The sequence below is a fragment of the Myodes glareolus genome, chromosome 4, assembly GCF_982192425.1.
Source record: "Myodes glareolus chromosome 4, mMyoGla1.1, whole genome shotgun sequence".
Classification (NCBI taxonomy): domain Eukaryota; kingdom Metazoa; phylum Chordata; class Mammalia; order Rodentia; family Cricetidae; genus Myodes; species Myodes glareolus.
The window spans coordinates 51,154,776-51,176,475 of record NC_142029.1 but is presented as its reverse complement, the minus strand read 5'-3'; the positions used below and the strand labels follow the sequence as shown (position 1 = coordinate 51,176,475).

Below are 21,700 nucleotides of genomic sequence, written 5' to 3'. Positions count from 1 at the left end.
AAGCTGGCCAGGAAGACAGACCTCAAACCAAGTGCATGAACTGCCTGGCAAAAGAGGGACCGCTGACTTTCTCCACGGAGTTTAATAAGACTTGGATTCTCCTAAATCATACTCAAAATACCCAGGGAACAACACAAAATTATAGCACAAAAAGATCCAGACAAGGTCAACTTCTAGAAAATAATATCAAAATATGTCAATGCTGGTATGATATCAATGTTGACTTTCCTAACAAGTAATATAGGTATTTTTTAAAATGCTCCAGAGCCTAGAGATGGCTCACTGGGTGAAGGAGCTTGCCGCACAAGCATGATAACCTGAGTTTGAGCTCCAGAACCCACACAAACGTGGCAGAAGAAACTGACTCCACAAGGTTACCCTTTGGTCTCCACATGTGTGCCCTGGGCACAGGACCCCCACCACCACCACCACCACACACACATACACACACATCATGTACACAGATGCTAAACCATTTAAAAATGGTCCAGAAAGTCTGTAAAGACTGAAAGTCTCAGCAAAGAAATGAAAGATATGGAAGAGTAGACATAAGTTTTAGAAACAAGATAATGCAAAAAAACCCCACAAGAAATCTAAACATAATAGGATGAAATCAATAGTAAAATGGAGACTGTGAAAAAGCTACTAACTTAATAGTAGATCAGTGAGTGAAAAGTATCCAGCCAAACAGAGAAACTATAAGAAAAACAAACAAACAGACTCATTATAGAAAAACAAAAGATCATGACCAAGGGTGCAACTCAATGGTAGAATGAATTCTCAAGGTGGGTGAGGTCCTGAGTTTGAGCCCTGTCCTGCACCATGTCAGTTTTTTGCCTATTTGTTTTCTAAATGTCATACTATAACATACTTACTATAGAAAACACACACACACACACACACACACAGAGAGAGAGAGAGAGAGAGAGAGAGAGAGAGAGAGAGAGAGAGAGAGTTTAGCTCAACTAAATGACACAATCCTTCCTAGAAAGACACACTACTAATGGTGGCTTGGTAATAAACAGAAAAATTAAACAGAATCACAATGAAACAATGAGTCAACATTGAAGAATCTTCCCACATTGAAGAATCTTGGGAAACCAAGAATACAGGACTTATCTGATAAGCCACAAAGTTCCTTAAAAAAAAAAAAGAATGAATGAATGCCAAGTTTTTACAAATCTCCCAGAAGAATGATTGCATCCCAATTAACTTGGTCAACTCAGAGTGACCCTGATATAATCAAACTCAGAAACTATGAAGAGAGAGCTAAATTAACACTTTTTAAGCACTTAGACCGTCAAAGTCAACAAAACACTACAGAACAAACTCTAGCCATATCACTATATGTACACTATAACCAAGTGGGATTTATTTCAACAACTATACAGATTTTATTTAATTGAATATACTTCCTTATTACATTTTCTTAAAATTTTTATTCATATATATTCTTTTTATAACCAAAAATATAATTTTAATATAAAAATCAGCAACTGTATCATATTATTAAAATGAAAAGCAAAACTTCATTCACTCTCAATAGAGCCCTGAAAAACTTCTAAAGAATCCAATTTTCTTTTTTTAAAAAAGTATAAAGCCAACCATTTAAAACCTAGAAAGAGAGCAGCATCCTTATTTTCTGAAAAGTAATCCAGACTGGAAGCAAGTTGCAACCTGCATGACAGCTGATACTGTCGCACGCTGGCTGGGAGGGCACCTCACAACAAAACATAAATTAAGAATCCATGGAAGCATAGACGCAAACGGCTTTTCAAGAACCAGAAAATGTTTACAGGACAATCTGTCATATTACAATATAGTTTGTCACAATACAAAAAGGAGAAAATATGTCAAAAGTAAACCCTATTTCTTCTTTACATTGTCTATAATTGGTATATTATGGTCTAAACTTAAAAGAAAACCAATGGAAAACAAAGCTAGCAATGTATTCCTTCACAGTGAATTCCTAGAGAAGTAATCCTTAGGGTTTACCAGACAGGACAGTCGAATGCATACCAGTTTCTTGGCTTCTGGGGTGTGAAGTGTTGCTCGTTTGATGAGAGAACTAGTAGTGGAGGAACTGGATGCTGAGTCCATTAAGAGTCACTACAGGACCCAGGCAGCATATCCCACAGTTCTGGAGTGGAAGAGGTGCTTGTGTGGGGACTGGAGCTGAGAAATTACCCAATGCTGGCAGTGTAGATAAGGGTTTTTTTTTTTTATTGTCAAGATACAGGTGGCAGTTATGCAGATAAACTCCCCAGAATTATATGCATAACAAATATTCATAAGACTTCACCACACAAACGAAACCTGACAAGAAACTGGAGAAGCTGCTTGTCAATGAACAAATGAAAAGCATTGAAAAAAAATCAAATATTGGTGTCGCACTTACAACCTAAAATATTTCTTAGTTTACTCACACCGTGTATCCTCCCAAAGAAAAAATGTCGAGTTGACTATTTCCTTCCCTTTACTGAGTGTTAAGAGTCTTGTCTATGGGGATACATTCCAAAATAAGGGTGTGGTGATATGGAAGCAGAGTGAGTGTCAAATCCACAATCATTAAAATTAAACCTATACAGATTGTTTGACAAGATGATTCGTTCTTTTCACAAACACGGTGTGTACTCATTCCCACGTGAATATTAGATGTAAAGCAAAGGATAGCCAGACCGCAATCCACAGACTCAGAGAACCTAGGTAACAAAGAGGACGCTAGGAGAGATGTATGGCTCGCTCAGGGAAGGGGAAATACATAAGATCTCCTGGGTAAACTGGAAGCAGGGAATGATAGAGCAGAAGAGATGGGGATGAGAACATGAGTGAACAGGATAGTCGAGTTTGGGGAGGAACAGAGTGGGAGAGCAATGAAACAGATATCTTGATAGAGGGAGTCATTATGAAGTTACAGAGATACTAGGTGCTAGGGAAACTCCCAGGGACCCACAAGGATGACCCCAACTAAGACCCTAAGCAATAGTGGAGAGGGTGTCTGAACTGGTCTTCCCCTATAATGGGGAAGAATGATGACTACTCTAACTGTCATTATAGAGCCTTCATCCAGTAACTGGGGGAAGCAAATGCTTCATCCAAGCAAATCCACATCCAAGCTCCTGGAGTCTAGTCGAAAAGAAGAAGGAAGGATTATATGAGCAAGGGGAGTCAAGATCATGATGGGAAAATTTACAGAGACAACTGAACCAAGCTCGTGGGAACTCATAGGTCTAAACTGAAAGCTGTGGCGCCTGCAAGGGACTGAATGTGGGCGAGAGTTGTGTGGCTTGGTCTGTTTGAGGGACCCCTGGCAGTGGGTCCCTGGTGCATGAGTTTTTTGGAGCCCATTCCCTTTGGTGGAATGCCTTACTCTGCCTTGATGCAAGGGAGAGGGGCTTGATCCTGCCTTAGCTTAATGTGCCAGGCTTTGTTGACTCCTCAGGGGAGGCATTATCCTTTTGGAGGCGTATGGAATGGGGAGTAGATTGGGGAAGTGGGGAGCTAGAGGAGGTGGGGGAGGGGAACAGTGGTTGGTATGTAAAATGAATAAAAAATAAAAATAAAGAAAGTAAAAGCAAAAAGGTGATTTGTTCTTTTCATTTTTGCTTTCAAATGGACAGTGTTTTTATTATGCACAGTGTACAAAAATATTCTCACTACATTTATATAGAACATTATATTAGGCCCTTTTATATAAGGATCAAAACCTAGCCTATTGCACTCTCAGGAATGTTGCCAAGTCATGACTGCATTGTCTTCTGGCTAGGTAAACAGAAAGGCAGGTGGCTTACTTTAGAAAACCTTGAACAGCTACATGTATTAAAGAGACATCGTAAAGCATACATGATCTGAAAACACTTACACAAGCAGTTAAGCAGTTGCATAAAATGAATTCACTCTCCATTTCTCATCTGTATATTGGACTTTTCGTGCTTCACCTATATGTATTTCTGTGTAGTTTTGTGTATATAATATATATTGTGTATGTGAGTGTGGATGTGTGGTTTATCTTTTAGTAGAGAGGAGCATCTTCCATATTTTGTCTTAGTAAAATGTCTATTCTCATTTTATAGAACTATTCTCATTTAACAACTGAATGTATTTGACTGACCGGTAGCTTCACAGTGAAATTTTAAATTATTTCAAAATTTATTCTATAACAAACAATTGTGAAATAAACTTATCTAGTCAACTCTGTATATCAATGTCTTAAATTCCAGAAGTAAAATATTTGTGCGCTTTAAACACTGTTAAATTGATATCCAAAGACTTTAAACAAATTCACACGCTGGACGAAAAATAGACAATCTTCCACAGTTTTGTGGAAGATTTTCCACAGTTGTTGTCGATCTTGAGGAAAAGAAAATTTGGCTTCATTTCCCAGATATCTTGCAATGGAGGAGGGTGCGTAGCTTTAATTGCATCTGGAAGTCATTTCTACCTCCACTGCAGGAAATATCTCATTTGCCATTTGCTCATTTTCTGTTTATTAATTTTCATTTCTTTGTCATTTATAGGAAGGGTATTAACATTTTATTTCACATTAAGACTTTTTCCAAAAGTTTTTATTTTTCTCATTCATTGATTTGATTTTTGTTTCTTAGGAAAGATGTTTTACTTCTTAAGTAACAATATATCTATGTATTTAGTCCAGAAGAATATGTACCTATTAAGGTGGGGTTTAGCACAATGTTGTTGAAATATATAAGAAATATGAACTCCCCTTTATTTTCTGCCTTTGGTAACACTAATGAGTATGATACTCAATATACAAAAATTTTGTGCTTTTTTCCCCCTTTATAATAAGCATCATAACCATCAGTATTCTTGAAGAAGAAATCGGAGTTTCCCAAGGGAGTATCTCAAAAGAATCTTTAAAAAGAGAAAATGAAAAGAAGATGAAAATCCTCGTGAGAGAAAACACATTTTTTCCATAGTAAATAATAGCTACTCCATCCAGAAAAGAAACAGATACATGAATTACAAACCACAGATGCTCTCTACAACGTTATTAATTTTCTTATTATAACATCAGATTTTCTTTATAAACATGCATACATAAATGCATAAAAGGATACGAACACCCTAAGTAACAGTAATTCATTCTGTATTTCAAATGTTCTCAAAGGCTGCAGCGTCCATACAAGCTATAACTGAGCATCCACGTGACGCGTGTTCTTTTGCTCACCTTTGTATTTGAACTAGTACTTTGCCATACTTCCGCGTTAGAGCATTAGGCCTTCCCAAAGTCGAGTGCTTTAGACTATATATCTTCTATCTCCTGATGCAACATAAAATAAAGTCTACAAAACTTAAGAGATTTTTTTTCCAATTTTGTGCTACTTTATACTATATTAAAGCCTGTTTTTTTTTTTTTTACTATACGTTCCAGATTACCTGTAGCTGAGTCTCAAATGACATAAAAAAAGGTGTGATGTTACTAGAAAGTTTACTAAACTTTCATACTGTCCCTAAATCAGCTGCTCCTTGTGCACATTTAAAGAATGTACTTATATCATCCATAAAGTGGCAGCTTTCTGTCCTCTGTTCTGGTGATGCCATTTGTCCATATAACGTCACAGTGTAACTAATTTAATGGTAATAGCATTGTTTCCTTATCTCCCTGTGACCAGGTACAGGAAGGTGCAATTTTTGTGTTTACTTCCATAGTAGTATCTGGATCCCTGCAGTACCCTGGAAAACAACCTTACTGCATAATGTCTTCGTTTGTCCGTCTGTTACCGGCTTCACATAAAATACTCTACACAAGCAAATTTGCGGATCTAAAGTGTATACACATTCACACAATAAATATAAAATTCTAAGTCCCAAAAGGCAAATACTGTACTCTGTAAATTAACAGGAGAAACAGGCTGTATCTTGTAACACAGCCTCTGTCTATCAAACTTTGCAGTTATCTGAAGACATCTTAACCGGGCAGAGGCCTGAAGACCCTTGAAGCTGGCTGCCACTGGTGTAAGAGGGAAACAACTGGAGGGAGTTGCCCAAATATGGCCCGCACCCTTAAGAGTTCGTGTCACCAAGGTTACCAGGGTCGAATGACTCTCTCATGGAACCTTAACCTGGTGCCCCATTGCCCTATCAGAGCAGGGGTGTACACAGGATCCCAAGGCAGGAAATCCCGCCCCACACCACCACGCCAAAGTTGCGCAACCACCTGCAGCTAAAGTCCAGCCGGGAGCGCTGCCCCGCCTCCACCGCTGCCAGGCACCCGGCGCCCTCCCGCATCCCGCAAACTTCCCGAGACCCCCGCTCCCCGACGGCCCCCGCTCACCGCCCACATCTGCAGGCGCCTCCAGCCGCGATCCACTATTCAGCCCCGGGAAGGCGGGAGGTGCAGAGGAGGTGGGGCGATCCAGAGCGGGCAGCGGGCGAGGCTTTGGAGAAGGGCTTCCTGAAGGGTGGGGCACCGGCCTCCTGAACCCCAGCCAAGCGCGGGGAAAACGTGTTGTGGTCGCCAACGGAGCCCGCAGGGCAGAGCTCCGAATCCGCTCCTCTGTTTTGGGTCTGGCCTCACTGCTCTAATCTGGGAGGAGGAGGGACAGCCAGGAATGGGGTTCTGGTGGGGGCAAGAGCAGGCTTGCTTATGGTTTCTGACTCTAGAAAGAGGACATTGGTTAACTGGTTAATTAACGCTCTCGGACACAAATGCTATATCAGACTAATGTGGGTCAGTCCAACATAGGAAGATGAAGGAAGAGGGCGAACCGAAATGCCCGTTGATCTCACACAAAACCACAGCTGGACCCAAACAGTTCTGAGAGCTTGGGCCTTGCTGTGCTCTGGGAGGAGTTTACAAGGGGCAGGCCCTAGGGAGTGAAGTACTGGAATTTTCCATTTTGCTTCGCACGTGATTTGTCAAAATTGATTTAACAATTAATAATGTTCTTGTCAGTAATAACTGCCAAGAACACGTCTCAAATGAAGAAATGGTATTGTATTGAAAGCATAAAACGGAGAAGTTGACATCAAAGTCTTAGCAAAAATTAATGCTTAGCTTTGTTTTAGACTTGTTGAAGGAATCAAGAAATTGAGCTAATGAGTGTTAGTATCAGCAGTGGCCACATGAGAGACACCAAAAGTTCGAGATCAAAACATGTCTGTGAAGCATTGTTTGGGATACAAAATAAATATAAGAGCAACCACACGCCCCTCTCACAAGCCTTGAGCCGCGGGCAGAATGACCAGCAACCAAGGGGTTCTGTGTTTTCAGATCGGGTGAGCCTCCAATATGAACCCTTCTGTGGGAGAGTGGGTGATTGATAAACTGCCATCTGTGTGACTCCCTGCTGCTTCCCGCCAGCGTCTCTTTGAAATTCGGGTTTTGGGTTGTTTTTGTGTCCGATTTGCAATTCTTAATGAATAGGGTAGTTTGAATATACTGACTCCTATAAGCTCGTAGGGAGTGGCACTATTTGGAGGTGTGGCTTTGTTGGAGGAGGTGAGTCACTGTGGGAGTGGGCATGGAGGTCTCCTTTGCTTATGCTTTGCTCAGTGTGACTCTCAGACGACTTTCTGCTGTCTGCAGATCAAGGTGCAGAACTCTTAAGCTGCCTCTCCAGCACCATGTCTGCCTGCATGCTGCCTTTTTCCACTATGGCGGTAATGGACTACATACACCTCTGAACTGTAGGTCAGTCCCAATGAAATGTTTTCCCTTATGAGAGTCGCCATGGTCCCGGTGTCTCTTCATAGCAATAAAAACCCTAGCTGAGACAATTCCTATTGGAGTAGTCCAGTAAAATTAAATTTTTAATAATGGTACCTTGCATTTTTCACAATCCTGTGTTTCTGCCCGGATGTTGACATACACATGTTATAAACGGTATAAAATGTGAGGTTTATGTCGGCAGTCAATCATTTGTCTTTTGTCAAAACTTAGAGGAAAAAAAAAGATAGCATGTATAACTTTCCATGGATGTGATTTCTTGTAATTTACTGTTTTTGTTTGCCTGCTTGCTTATATCTGTCTTTTCAGTTCTCTTAAGCCTGGAAATGAATATTTTTTTGTAGGGCACAACTGTTGATTGCACAGCTTTCATAAAATCTGAAAATATTTTATCCTGTATATTTTGTAGACTTTTAAAACTTATACATAAGCACACAAAGTAACGGATTGCATTGCGCTATTTTCTTACATATATGTCAATATATCTTGTTGTTATTCATGCTGCTCTCCACCACCCTGTCTCATCCCCCTTCTCCCTTCTTGTAAGGTCTCCCTTCTGGTTAGGAGCCACCCCACCCTACCTCAATTCCCTTTCTGGTTTCATGTTCATCCATTCCATTAGCTTCTGTTCTCATTAGTTTCTTTCCCTGTTTTTGTGATAAAGATCTCCAGCAAAAGCTACTCAAAGGAGCAAGAGTTTATTCTGGCTCACAGTTCAAGGCTGCAGCCCATCATGAATGGAGTCAAGGCAGCAAGAGTTGGAAGTAGGGGGTCATACCACACACATGGTCAGAAAGCAGAGAATAAAGAGTTCATGCTGATGCTCAGATCGCTTTCTCATTTCCGTGTAACCCAACCTAGGGAAAGGACCACTCAAGCCCAACTAACCTGATTAAGACAATTCCCCACAGGCATGCCCAGAGGTTAACTTAACACACACACACACACACACACACACACTCCTCCACAGATATTTCCAGAGGCTGCTCTCCTATGTAATTCTAAATTCTAAAAAATTGATGGCATTAATTATCACATGAACCCGCTTTTTCCCCATGATCCACTGCTGAGAGAGAGGAAGAGGTATGGAAAGGGGGAGGGAGAGACAGAGCTACTTATAAATCTAAAATTTCATAAATAGCACGATCTATGATTACTTATTTGTTAATAGAAGGAAAAATATTAAAAATGTAGATAGGAATTCTCCTGTTTTAGTAAAATAGTCGCTGTAGGTTCACTTCCAAGACTCCTGACTTCACTAGCTATAAGCAGTTCTGTGGTTACCAGTACCAGGCATGATTTCCCTGATGTTGGGTGGGCCTCACATTCAACCAGTAAGCTGCTGGTTATCACCAAAGTTTGTGCACCACTACTATCCCCTTGGTGTTATCCCCCGATACCGGTCATTGCTGTGGTTCATAGGAATCACAGCTGACTAGGACTATTGGTTCCTATTGACTAGGACTACTCCTCCCTTGGGAGCTTCCATGGCATCTTCTGGAACTATGTAGGCTAATTCTCATGGAGGAGGCTTTTGGCTTAGAACAACCTCAGCTCTTCCTGGTTTTGTGTCCAAAGTACATGGTGTCTTCAACAATAAGGACTCCATATGATATTTTAAAATGTTTTTTTTGCTAAATGTAATGATCTCCAGTTTCATTCTTTTTTCATACAAATGTTCTAATTTATTTTTATGACTGAATAAAATAAAATGGTATGCTTTCACTTTTTCTTTATTCACTCATCTTGATGATGATGATGATCTAAACCGCTTCTATTTCCTAGTAGAAAGTAAATCCACTAGTAACTCTGTAGTTAACAGTTAGAATCCTGTGGGTATATAACCAGGAGTGGTAAGGTTTGTATGGTAGTTTAGTTTTTTAGGGAGTCACGATAATGATTTTTCATAGTGGTCACACTAGTTTACAGAACTACCAACCCTAGATAGAGGTCTCACTTTCCCACATCTTTACCACATTGCTTTCTTGTTGCTAGGCATCCTGATTGGAGCACGTAGGAATTTTAAAGAAATTTTAGTTTTCATTTCCCTAATGGCTAAAGATATCAAACATCTTTAATATTCATTGGCCCTTTACATTTATTTAATTCATTGGACCATTTATTGATTAGATTTTTTTGTTTGGCAGTTATCACTGATACATTGTAAACACTAACCTCTGTTCTAATATATATTTGGCAGATATTTTTTCTCATTTTGTAGGCTGTCTCAGAGGATTGTTTTCTTGGCTGTATAGAAACTTTTATCATCTTGTAGTCCCATTTGTCAAACCTGAGAATTGTTTTCTGTGACATGCACTTTCTTTTCTGAAAGTCTTTGCCTGTATCTTGATGTTACAACTTACCTATATGATAGTCTATCTGCATTAATGTCTTACATTAAATTATTTTATTCATTTTTAATTGATATTTGTGTTGGTGAACTACATGGATCTAGTTTTCTGAGAAACATTTACTGAAGAGCTCACCCTCTTTCCCTGTGTAAGTTTTTGGCAATTATGTAAAAAAATAAAAATTAAGTGACAGTGACTATAGCTCTTGGATCTTACTTCTGGGTTGTGTCTCCTACTCCATCTTTTGGGGACAGCGCCATGTTATTTCTACAACTCCAGGTCTTATATAATTTGAGATCAGACATTGTGTGAGATAATCCAGCCATCACCTTTCTAATCAGTATTGCTTTGGCCATTTAAGTCTTTTGTGCTTCCAATATGAATTTTAAATTTTTGTTGTTATTCTGTGAAAAAAATACCATTGAAATTTTAGTGGGGAATACTTTGAATCTGTGGTTTTGCTTCTGTTACACAGCCATTTTTAGAGTATTTATTTTGCCAGTCTATGCCGTTGGGATATCACTCTGTTAATAGAATATATATTCTAGTATATTCTTCAACTTCTTTCTCTTGTGTTCTAAACTTTTATTACCAAGTTTTTTACCTCCTTCTTTCTTGCAAGTAAAAACATTTTTAGATTATTGTGAATGAGATTTTCCCCCTTATGTTTACATCCAAAAGAACTGACTTTTGTATCTTGATTTTGTAATTTACTTCTCTGCTGAAAGAGTTTATTATGTCTAAAACTGTCCTAGTTTCATTTTAGTTGAGGTGATAAAATAGCCTAGTGAAGGCAACTGAAGGAAGGTAGAGTTTGATTTGCAATTCTGGGTTATACAGATGAAAGGAAGTCAAGGCAGAAACTTAAAGCCTCACACTCACAGTCAAGAGGAGAGAAAGATTAAAGGCATGGATCTTTGCTTGTTTGTTCTCAGTCAGCCTTCTCTTTCTTCTCTAATACTATTCAGGATCCCTTACTAGGGAATGGTACTGTCCACAAGGCTAGATTTTCTTAGACTGATTAAAAAACAATAGATACAAATATGCCCATGGGCCTCCTTGACCTGGAAAATTCCCTATTAAGTTTTTCTTTCCAAGTGATTCTAGGTTGTCTTGACAGTTTTCACTAACTAACCACATGAAGTGTTCTGAAATGTTCATTTCTTTTAAGTAGAAGTCCACTTCATCCACAACAGGAATACTTTGACTTCTTTTTTTCCCATTTTCTCCTGTCTATTTCTTCCTCTAGTTTTATTGCTGAATAAAAGTTAGAGCACTGTACTGAATAAGAATGGTAAGAAGGATTTGTTTTTTGCTTTTTCTTGTTTTAGCAAAACATTGACCCTAATTTGTCATATTTGCCTTTATTATGATGAAATATATTTCTCTAGTTTTTCTGGGGCTTTTATACTGAATAGATACTGAAATTTGTCAAAGAACTTATCTGCATCGATTGAGATGAGCACCTCATTTCTGTCCTCAAGTCTTTTTCTGTGTTAAATACAGGAGTTGAGTTGGGTATGTTTTACCAACCCTGCCACGGGATGAAGATATCTTAGTCATGGTACATGATGTTCTTAATATGTTCTAGGACTTGGTTTAAACATATGTTTAAACACATGAATCCTTGCTCATAAAGGCAATTGATAATAATTTATTTTGTTGGGCTTTTTTTTCTCTCTTTCTTGTTTTCTAAGCCAGTTTTGTTGCAAAGGTAATGCTGGCTTCTTAAAATTTAGTAGTGTTCCTTCTATTTCTATTGCATGGAACAAACAGAAAAAATATTAACATTGTCTTATCCTTAAAGCTTTAGTAAAATTGGGTAGTAAATTTTCCTAATCATTGACTCTTCTTTTTAGGGGATTTTTTTTTTTACTGTTTCAAAGTCATTACTTGTTATGAATCTTTTTTTGTTGCTTATGTCTTATTGATTTAATTGTGGAAAGTCATGTGTGTCTTGAAAATTTTCCATTTCTTCTAGATTTTCCAATTTCTTAAAATATAAATATTCAAATACTCTTTAATTATTCTCCACATTTCCTTAAAATCTGTCGTAACACATCTCTTTCATCTCTAATTTTATTAATTCATCTCTTCTCTCTATTTTTCTTAGTTTAGATGCAGATTTGGTAATCACATTCATTGTTTCCAAAGAACCAACATTTCATTGATTTATCCTATGTGGTGTTCTTTTCATACATATCTCATTAGTTTCTGCCCTATTTTTTACTATTCTTTGTCTTCTACTATTTGGGGGTTTGGCTTATTTTTGTTTATCTATGATCTTGAAGTAGACTGTTAGGCCATTTATTTGTCATCATTCTCATGCTTTTTAATTTTTTGTATTTTTGGTGTATGTAGGAGGGCAGGCACTTGCCTTGGCTTGTGTGTAGAAGTCAGAGGATGATGTTTGGTGCTGGGTAAATTATCTTCATTTGAACTTCTGTTTTCCATTCCATTTAAGTGCAAACCTCCTGAAGTAATGGAAACCACAATCTGGTGTGAAATTCCCCTTCGTATGCTATAAACACCATTGGTTAATGAAGAAAACTGTCTTGGACATGTGCAGAGCAGAGTAGAGGTAGACGGGGAAAACTAAACTGAATGCTGGGAGAAGGAAGGCAGAGTCAGGGAGATGCCATGGAGCCACAAGAAGGGAAAGACACAATCTGCCAGATAGAACCTTGCTGGTAAGTCACAGCCATGTGGCGATACACAGATTAAGAGAAATGGGTTAAATTAAGATGTGAGAGCTAGCCAATAAGAAGCTAGAGCTAATAGGTAAAGCAGTGATTTAATTAATACAGTTTCTGTGTGATTATTTCAGGACTAAGCAGCCAGAAAGAAATAAGTGGTCTCCTACTACTACAATCTTGTTATTTGCTTAAAGTGAAAGACTCTTGTGAACTTCACATATATTTCTGGTAATGTTCTGAAGCAAAGTCACCTATGTTTGTGCTTTTGCAGAGGTAGAGAAGGAAATATAGTGCCATGAACAGTCTTATCCAGCTGTACTGTCTAGAAATGAGACTAACTTGAAAGCAATCCACAGCTGTATATTTGGATTTAAGGTCCATTCAATATGAGGGAATTCATGGCCAATACTGTATACCTCGCTAACTACCCATAACTGATGACGTCATGTTTCCAAGAGGTAAACCTACAACTGCCCTTTTCCTAAATGATTGTAATTTCTGACTTTACTCCAAATACTGTTCCTTATCCAAAGAGATAAGTGTAGCTCTCACCCTTCAAAAGCTTCTTCTTTCAGTAGATGGAGACCACCACAGAGAGACACAGCTGATCGAAAAGTAGAAAACAATGAAGTGATTGTGAGGTGACTATCCCCAGTTCGTATATCTACAATAAAAACTCTGTACACCTAAGACGATCAGAAAATAGAAGCAACACACGTGTAAGAGTCAGAATATTCTGTGAGGCATGACAAGGAAATTACAGCCATGAAATCTCAACAGTTGTGGTCACAAATAAGATCTTCACAGTGACAACACTGTGAATTGGCATGTCAAAATGGATAGAGGAAATCTCAGAAGACCCCACCCCTATATGAAGAGCTGCAGGCAATTAATGGCTCCTGACAGGGGAATCAATCTTTCTCAGGGGTTAGTCCTCAGTACTTTATCTAACCCTATGTGGTCAACCCTAAATACATACACATATAAACAACATGGAAAAGACTTTTCAGGCTGTATTTATATGCATATATATATATATATACACATATGTGTGTGAGTGTGTATGTTTTCATAGCACACACATCACAATAAGGAAGGAATAAGTTATGAGATCATGAGCTTCGGGGGAAATGGTGAGGGATGGATACAGGAGGAAGTGAGGGGAGAAGAAGGATTGGAAATAATATAAATATAGTATTCCCATGTGAAATTCTTAAAACATTGTTAAATGAAGAGCACATAGTATACAGTCTTTTAAATCTAAACCTATTAATAAATAAGGCCTAAAAAGGGAATGGGAACAAATGAAAAGAGGAAGTAAAATTGGAATGAAAGGGGAAAATCTATGGGTTAGTAATGTGAGAAATAATAGATTTAAAAATTGCGGAATGAATACAGAAAAAGAACATTTATAAAAGCCTACCCAAGGAAGATACAAGCTAAAAGCAAATAAAAGATTTAGATACAAAAGTGTACATTCAAAATGGTAAGTTAAATTAAATAGAACAATACTGTCACATACCTGGAAGAAATGTGTTCTTCCCAACTTATTTGGATTTTCAGTAGGTGGCAAGAGGACCTTCTAGACTTTGTAATTCAAAACTGATGGACAGTCCTACTTACTGGATGAAATTTCTGCATGGAGTTCACCATTCTGTAAGAGTGTCCCAGTCAAAGACTCTGCTTACCAGACATACCCTCTCTCTGAAGAGCTGGGCATCTTACTTTCCATGGAGCTTTTCTGTGTTTCAGACTCTGAAACATCTGCTTTAACCTTTGTCCCTGGGTGTTCCCTTCCTGCCAGCATCCTGGCTGTTTTATTAGGCAATACCCCACAGGTTCTTCCTGAGATACTTGTATTGGCACACTTTCCAGGATCCTGTGTTAACTACCTAGACAGTGATGCCTGGTAGTGCCTTCTATATATTCTATATATTCTTAAGGTTAGTCACTGGGATTCTTGTGAAGAATACGATCTTCAGGCCCCTGAGCCACACTTCTACCACACTTCCCATAGCCAGTCGGTCCTAGGTAGCTCTATACCCAGGCTGTAGTCAATTTCTATGCCCTGGTCACGTCTCTTCAGCAATCCTTAGTCTCTTTCCAACTTGCCATTTCTTTGGCGCCCAAACTCAGGAGGAACTAGATGCTCTCTTTCTTTCATTGCCAACCAGTCCAGTGTGTACAGCATGGTTCTTTAAGAGCACTAGCTGGTGGCTGCTCCTTTCTACTTCTCCCACAGAGGGATTTGTAGCTCTTTCCTCTGCTTATTTCCTCGTTCTGCAGTGCTCACCAAACTCCATTTCAACTGTTGTGCTACTCTTGGCTACTTTCCTGCTTTGTTTCTATTGTTCTTACACTCTTTCTGTTTTAAGGATGGAGTCTACTCATTTCTTTCCTGACTTTATCCTTCAATAGATCACAGAAGAAACAACTTGTCAACACCAGTTTGTCTAGAATGTCATGCGTTTTTTTAAAAGCATTTTCACTGAGAATGGAATTCTGTGTGCACAGATTTTTCTTTAATTCCTCAATAGTTTTTTTTTGCTTCCTTTTATCTGCTGGGACTTATAGTCATGGTTCTAATACTAACATTCCAATATTTACTATTGTGCAGCTAGTCTACAATGTTTGATTTCTTTGTATTAATGCTATTTGGGGTTCTTTAAACTTCATAAATGGTTTGGTTTCTTTCTTCCATTTTGAAAACTATGAACCAGTTTCTTTCTTTTATTCATATTCCCTTCAAACATTTTTCTTCCTTTCCTGCTGGCAATTCAGTTAAATTTGTGTTAGGCTAACTGATTGTCTACCAAGTCTTTGTTTACACTTTTGTCTTTTAAATTATATAAACTTTAATATGCTAGGAAGTCAAATATTGGATTTGAACTGTCTCTATTTGATTCCTTCTTGAAACATTTATATCTCTTGATGAAAATTTATAACCAGTAATTAACGAGAACCATTGTTTTCTTTGAATTCTTTAACATCTTTTTAACATTTCTTTTCTACTGTATTCCAATATTGCTTCCTCTGTTTCTGTGGGCTAACACTGATCTTTGGCAATGAGTCATGTGCGCCTGTTTCTTAGGATGCATTGCAAAGCTGTGTGCGTGTGTGCGTGTGTGTGTGCGTGCAGGATATTGTGGGTAATAAAGATTTTGACTTCTATCTTACTCCTCTCAAGAGTTAGTCATTTGGGTGGTCATAGGCTAATCATTAATTTCTAAAGAGCTTTGTATATACTCTGGTTAAGCAGGTCTACTAAATGCCTGAGGTTAAAACTTATCTATCTTTGCCATTTTTCAAATCCCAAATTGCTGTGGACAAGACCTGAAATCTTTGTCTAATCCTTCCATCTGCTGCATTCAATCTCCTGCTGATATCATAGGAGTCTCTGCTAAGCTTTGTCCTTCCAAACCTCACCATGCAAGAGCATGTTAATAAATTCTCAGTCCCTAGCCATGACAACTATTGAAAGGTGACAGAACTTGTAGCTAATGAGGCCTCATGGAGGAAAAGTGGTTACAGCTATGGCCTTGATTGAGATATTGGGATGTAGGTCTTCCTTTTCTCTCTTTTGTTCATGGAACATCGCAGAATAGGGGAAACAGATGTAAGAGGTGGTGAGGGAAGATGAGAGCTGTGAAATGCTGACTTTTGAAGAAGACATGGTTGCTGCATATATAACTCCTAGCAGCTATGGTTACCTGCATCAGACCCATGCAGTCTCGTTAATCAAAATTCCAGCATGAATGATAGGTCTCCAGAGGTTCTACCCTTGGTAGAGTGGCTACTACCAGTGGGTGATTGTTTAGAGAGTAAGATTCACTCTCTTTTAGGACATAGCTTATGGTAGGTTGTACATTTCATTGTGAATAGCGCTGTACCCAAGAACATATGGCAGTATTAACTGGACTTAGGTGTTTTAAGAACCAAAACTAAAGGACATGAAGTTGGGAGGAAGATAGGGTGGGGGTCACTAGCAGGAGTTGGAAGGAGGAAATGGTGACAGAATCATCCTCTGGAACTATGGTCTTATATATCCTTGTCTCCAGAGCTGAGAGTTATAGTTTGTTGCTGTTTTTAGTATATTTAGTATAAAACCATTTTTTTTTTCAAGTAGCAGAAGAGGACAGTAGATAGAAGGGGCGGTGAAATGGTTTAATGGTAAAAAAAAAATGCTTCCAGTGAAAGTCTGACTGGTTCAGTCCTGCCCAAATCATGAGTTTAGGGTGAAAAAAGAGAAGTGACTCCTGAAAGTACATGCCACCCATTCATCTGTACTTATTCCCTCACATACTAATAATAATTAGAACAATAAAACAGATGTATTTAATATGCATATATATGTACATAACACAATGATAGTACTTATATAAACCTGATAATGTTAAGCATAAATCATTGTTATAAATATAACCCATGTCGTAGAACACAGTCTCTGAGCAAAACAGCCACCATCTTCAGTGGATCAGTTGTGCCTGACTGTAGAAGATCATCATCATGGAGATTGTTGACTGTTGACATCCTTTGACTAGACAGGCATTGGAGCGATCACTGAGCTCTCTCCTGAGACTCCACCTACTCCTCCCAGCCATTTGTATAACACTCTGTTTTAGTTTGAAGCTATTGGCTGGTCTCAGTAGATGCTAGAGAAAGTAGCTGGGGAAGGCTAACTGAAAGGGCTCTACCTATGCTGTTATGGAGAAACCGTCATGCTGAGTAAGGCATTTGTCCTCACCCATGTTCTGTAAGTAAGCCCAAGATTCCTCTGGTGGAATCATACTTAGATTTGTGCCTGGGATCTTGTGAGGAAAGGATAGACAAGAATTCATGGAAGAGGTTATCAGAAATGCATCAGTGGTAAAATATGACAAGGAATAGGGACAGTGTGGCTTGAGAGAGTCAAGTAGTGTGGCTACCCTGTAATGGGTCAAAGGTCCAAAGCAGAGTATTTATTAAATCTACACTAATTACTTAAGCTTTTATTGAGTTGTAATTATGATAACAGATTCAATAAAAATTTACTTATATTAAATCTTATTTATGGCTTTATTAGAGTAATAAATACCATTTACTTATTATACACAATCGGGAGATAGGGTGTGGTTTTCCTTTGCTTATTATGTGTTGAATATATTTAGATGGCCTATCATCTAAATATATTAAGTTATGTATGAATAATTATATCAGGAATGACTTATTTATGTGTTCAACATTTATTTATAAATTTTGTAATAATGCTAAATGTAATAATGTTTCAAAAATGTTTAATGCAATTTGTCAAAAATTTCTGGAACTGCAAAATGGATCAGCATTTCCATAAAGAAAAATGGTGAAGAACAGTTATTTCTTCAAGTCTGGAAGTTCATTCATATGTGGATTATAAGATAATTTCAAACTCAGTTTACCCATGTCAGGTTCCCAGTCTATAAAATTATTCTAATATGGAGGGATTTATCTCTTGTCATTAAATACAGGCAAATAATTAACTTAACAGAGCCCTGTTTTATACAGGGACTTTATTGGAGTAGCCTGACACCTAAAACTATATTCAGCAATGTGAACTTTTATAATAAGTTAGAGTTTTAAAATGAGGAACTTTAAAAAAATTACTGATGTTTTATAAGTAAGTCACATAAGGAAAGAAAATCTAGTTTCAACAAATATGCATATTTTTTCCCCAAATTTTCTGTAATAAATTCATTTTTAAAGAAATATATTTATATAAAGTATTGTTTTCAAAATGAATTCAGTATTTATCACAAAATGGAAAGTCCTGACTTTTTAAAGGCACCTACTTATCTGGCCTACTACCTACCATTTCCCCACACATGCTCCATGCTGTGTTCATCCTATGTTTCTTACGCCATACACAATTGCCTTATTATGCTCAAGAGGGTTTTTTATTGTGAGAGTCATGACCTTGATAATACTATCACCACCTGTCCCCACTTCTCAGTCTAGCTTCTAATTCTTCCAATCTCAAAGTATCAAATGCCCTGGGCATCTCTCTTTATCTTTCCATTCTTATATTCTGAACTCAGTCCTGTGCTGGGGATCCTATGTAGAAATATGATGGTGGACTTTCTTGTCAAGGAACTTTGACTTTTAATAAATGAAAATAAAGAAATAAATAAGTGGACTTCAGAGTAACTTTAGATCATGATAAATAGTATCCATGAAATAAATTAGTAAAGAGATGGAAGATAAAGGGGTGGATTCCATTGCAAATGTTTGGAAAAAGGTCCTTGATCATTTGAGAAAGTGGTGTCCATGTCAAATGATTAGAAATAAAAATGAGATAAAAAAATAAATATGTACATGCACATAAAGACAGAAAAGCAGAACCACCCTGAGGGAAAGATAAGCTTTATGTTGAAAGATTCTATGGTGATATTTGAGATAATCATCAGTGTGATAGTGGGGCAAGGATAGTTCAGGCACCCTCTCCTCTGCTGTCCAAGGACCTAGCTGGGGACATCCCTGTGGAAACCTGGAATCCCCTCTAGCGCCAAGTCTCTTGCCTAAAATGGATCCCTTAATGAAGGTATCTTCTTCCCTGCTCCTGTATCCGCCCTTCCTCTATCTCCATGCTCCACTCCCCCAAGATGTTGCCAGTCCTTCTCTTCTCCCTTTCCTCTCCCTCTCTCCCCTTTCCCCCAGCCTCACTCCCACTCCTGCCCCCACACCCATGCTCACAACTTTTGTTCTGCAATCTTGTTTGCTTCCAATTTCCAGGAGGATAACTATATGATTTTCTTTGGGTTCACCTTGTTATTTGGCTTCTCTGGGCTTGTGAACTATAGGCTTAATGACCTTGGTTTATGGCTAAGGTCATGACTTGAGTGAGTACATACCATATTCATCTTTTTGGGTCTGGGTTAACTCTCTCAGGATAGTGTTTTCTATTTCCATCCTTTTGAATGCAAAATTCAAGATGCCATTTTTTTTTCCGCTGAGTAGTACTCTAATGCGTATATATTCCACACTTTCTTTATCCATTCTTCCACTGAGGGACATCTAGGTTGTTTCCAGGTTCTGGCTATTACAAATAATGCTGCTATGAACATAGTTGAGCAAATGTTTTTGTAGTATGATTGGGCATCTATTGGGTATATTACCAAGAGTGGAATTGCTGGATTCTGAGGTAGGTTGACTCCGAATTTCCTGAGAAACCACCACACTGATTTCTAAAGTGGTTGCACAAGTTTGCATTCCTACCAGCAATGGATGAGTGTTCCCCATCCTCTCCAGCAAAGGCTATCATTGGTGTTTTCGATTTTAGCCATTCTGACAGCTGTAAGATGGTATCTCAAAATTATTTTGATTTGCATTTCCCTGATCACTAAGGAAGTTGAACACGATCTTAAGTGTCTCTTGGCCATTTGAACTTCTGTTGAGAATTCTCTGTTCAGTTCACTGCCCCTGTTTTTAATTGGGTTAATTAGAATTACAGACTGAGTTCCCAAGGCCCAGTTGAAAGGCAGAAGGAGGGAGAAGACAAGCAAGGAAGTCAGGACCACGAGGGGTTGGTCCGCCAACTGAGGCAGTGTGCCTTTTCTAATGGGAGCTCACCAAATCCAGCTGGACGTGGTCTGAATGAGCATGCGATCAAACCAGACTCTCTGAGTGTGGCTGACAATGGGGCTGACTGAGAAGCCATTGATAAAGGCACTGGGACTTTACGGCATGTTCTGGCATTTTGGGACCCTAGTCTATATGGATACACAGCTCCCTAGACCTGGATGTAGTGGGGAGGGCCTTGGACTTCTCACAGGGCAGGGTTCCCTGCCCTCTCTCAAGCAGGGTGGGAGAGGGAGGAGGGGATGTGGGGGAGCGGGAGGGGATTGGCAGGAGGGAAGGAAGTGTAAATAATTGAATGGAAAAATAAAATAAAAAATGAAAAAAAGATATGAATCCTGTAAAACAAACAAGACTGTGCTGCTAGAGTGAGAGGGTGGTATGTGATAATGTTCTCTTCATGAGTTTGATTCATTTGTATTTTCACTTCTCCATGGAGCTTGTTGACTTGCCTCTTTCCAGTCCTGCTCTGCCTACCCATGAAAAAGACCATCAGCTTAGGGATTTAGAAAATGACACTGTATACTAGAGGTTTTTGTCTTGCTTTGTTTTGATTTGATTTTGTTTATCCATTTGTTTATTTTTGTATGATCATGTCCTGCATACTTAAGTTTTAAATTGAGTATGGGTATATAATAGTTTTATTCACTAATACTTTACTTAGGTCCTGGCACTAAACCCAGGGTCTTATGCATGCTAGATAAGTGTTTTACCATAAGTTACATCCTGGTTCTTGATATAATGATTTATAGCTATAATATATTTCAACTAGGTGTGTTCTGAAATGTCATTGTTAGTACAATCAACCAGAGATTCATAATTTTAAAAGATAATTTAAAAGTAATTTCAAATGATCTTGTAAGATATTTGGCCAGAAGGGAGAATCTAGAACTAAAAACACAGCAAAGTTGGATTAAATTAGTATATGAATATTCTTATTTGGCTATATGAAAAAGATTTTGGGCAAGAAATAGACTGAGATTTCTTAATATATGATAAACACATTCATTAGTGGATTTTCCTAGAGTTTCATAAATCTAAAAGGGCTCTTGACAATAAGTTTAGCTGTGGTGGGCCATACCTATCAGAGGCATCAAAAGATCTAGTGGGAAGAATATCCTGTTGTGCGCCACCAAGTGTGCACTTGCTTCTTCATTATCTTGGAATGTGTTTGTGTAAAACCACACAAAACTGAGCTGTAACTGTCTCTGAAGAAAAGAGTCAAAGTAAGAAGGGGAAGTTCTACTTAAAATGGGGCAACTTGCTTTAAAAAGTATACTATGGCATAAGATAGCAAGCTACAATAGGTTAAACTATGAATTTTTCAAGCTAAAAAGTATAATATGAGAATAGGACACAATGATTGTTCTTCATAA

General features: G+C 38.3%; 1 protein-coding gene across 2 annotated transcripts in view; it reads right to left on the bottom strand.

Moving 5' to 3' along the window:
• The window catches only part of Plscr4 (phospholipid scramblase 4), a 31,566-nt gene extending 24,819 nt beyond the window's left edge, over positions 1–6,747 (bottom strand). The window contains exon 1 of one of the 2 annotated variants that reach the window (XM_048452500.3): positions 6,296–6,747. The gene's annotated coding sequence lies outside the window, so the exon portion shown is untranslated. Of the gene's footprint in view, positions 1–2,019; positions 2,134–6,295 lie in introns of those variants that run through there. The other variant, XM_048452503.3, reaches the window with a different exon arrangement.
• Positions 6,748–21,700: the final 14,953 nt, after the last annotated feature.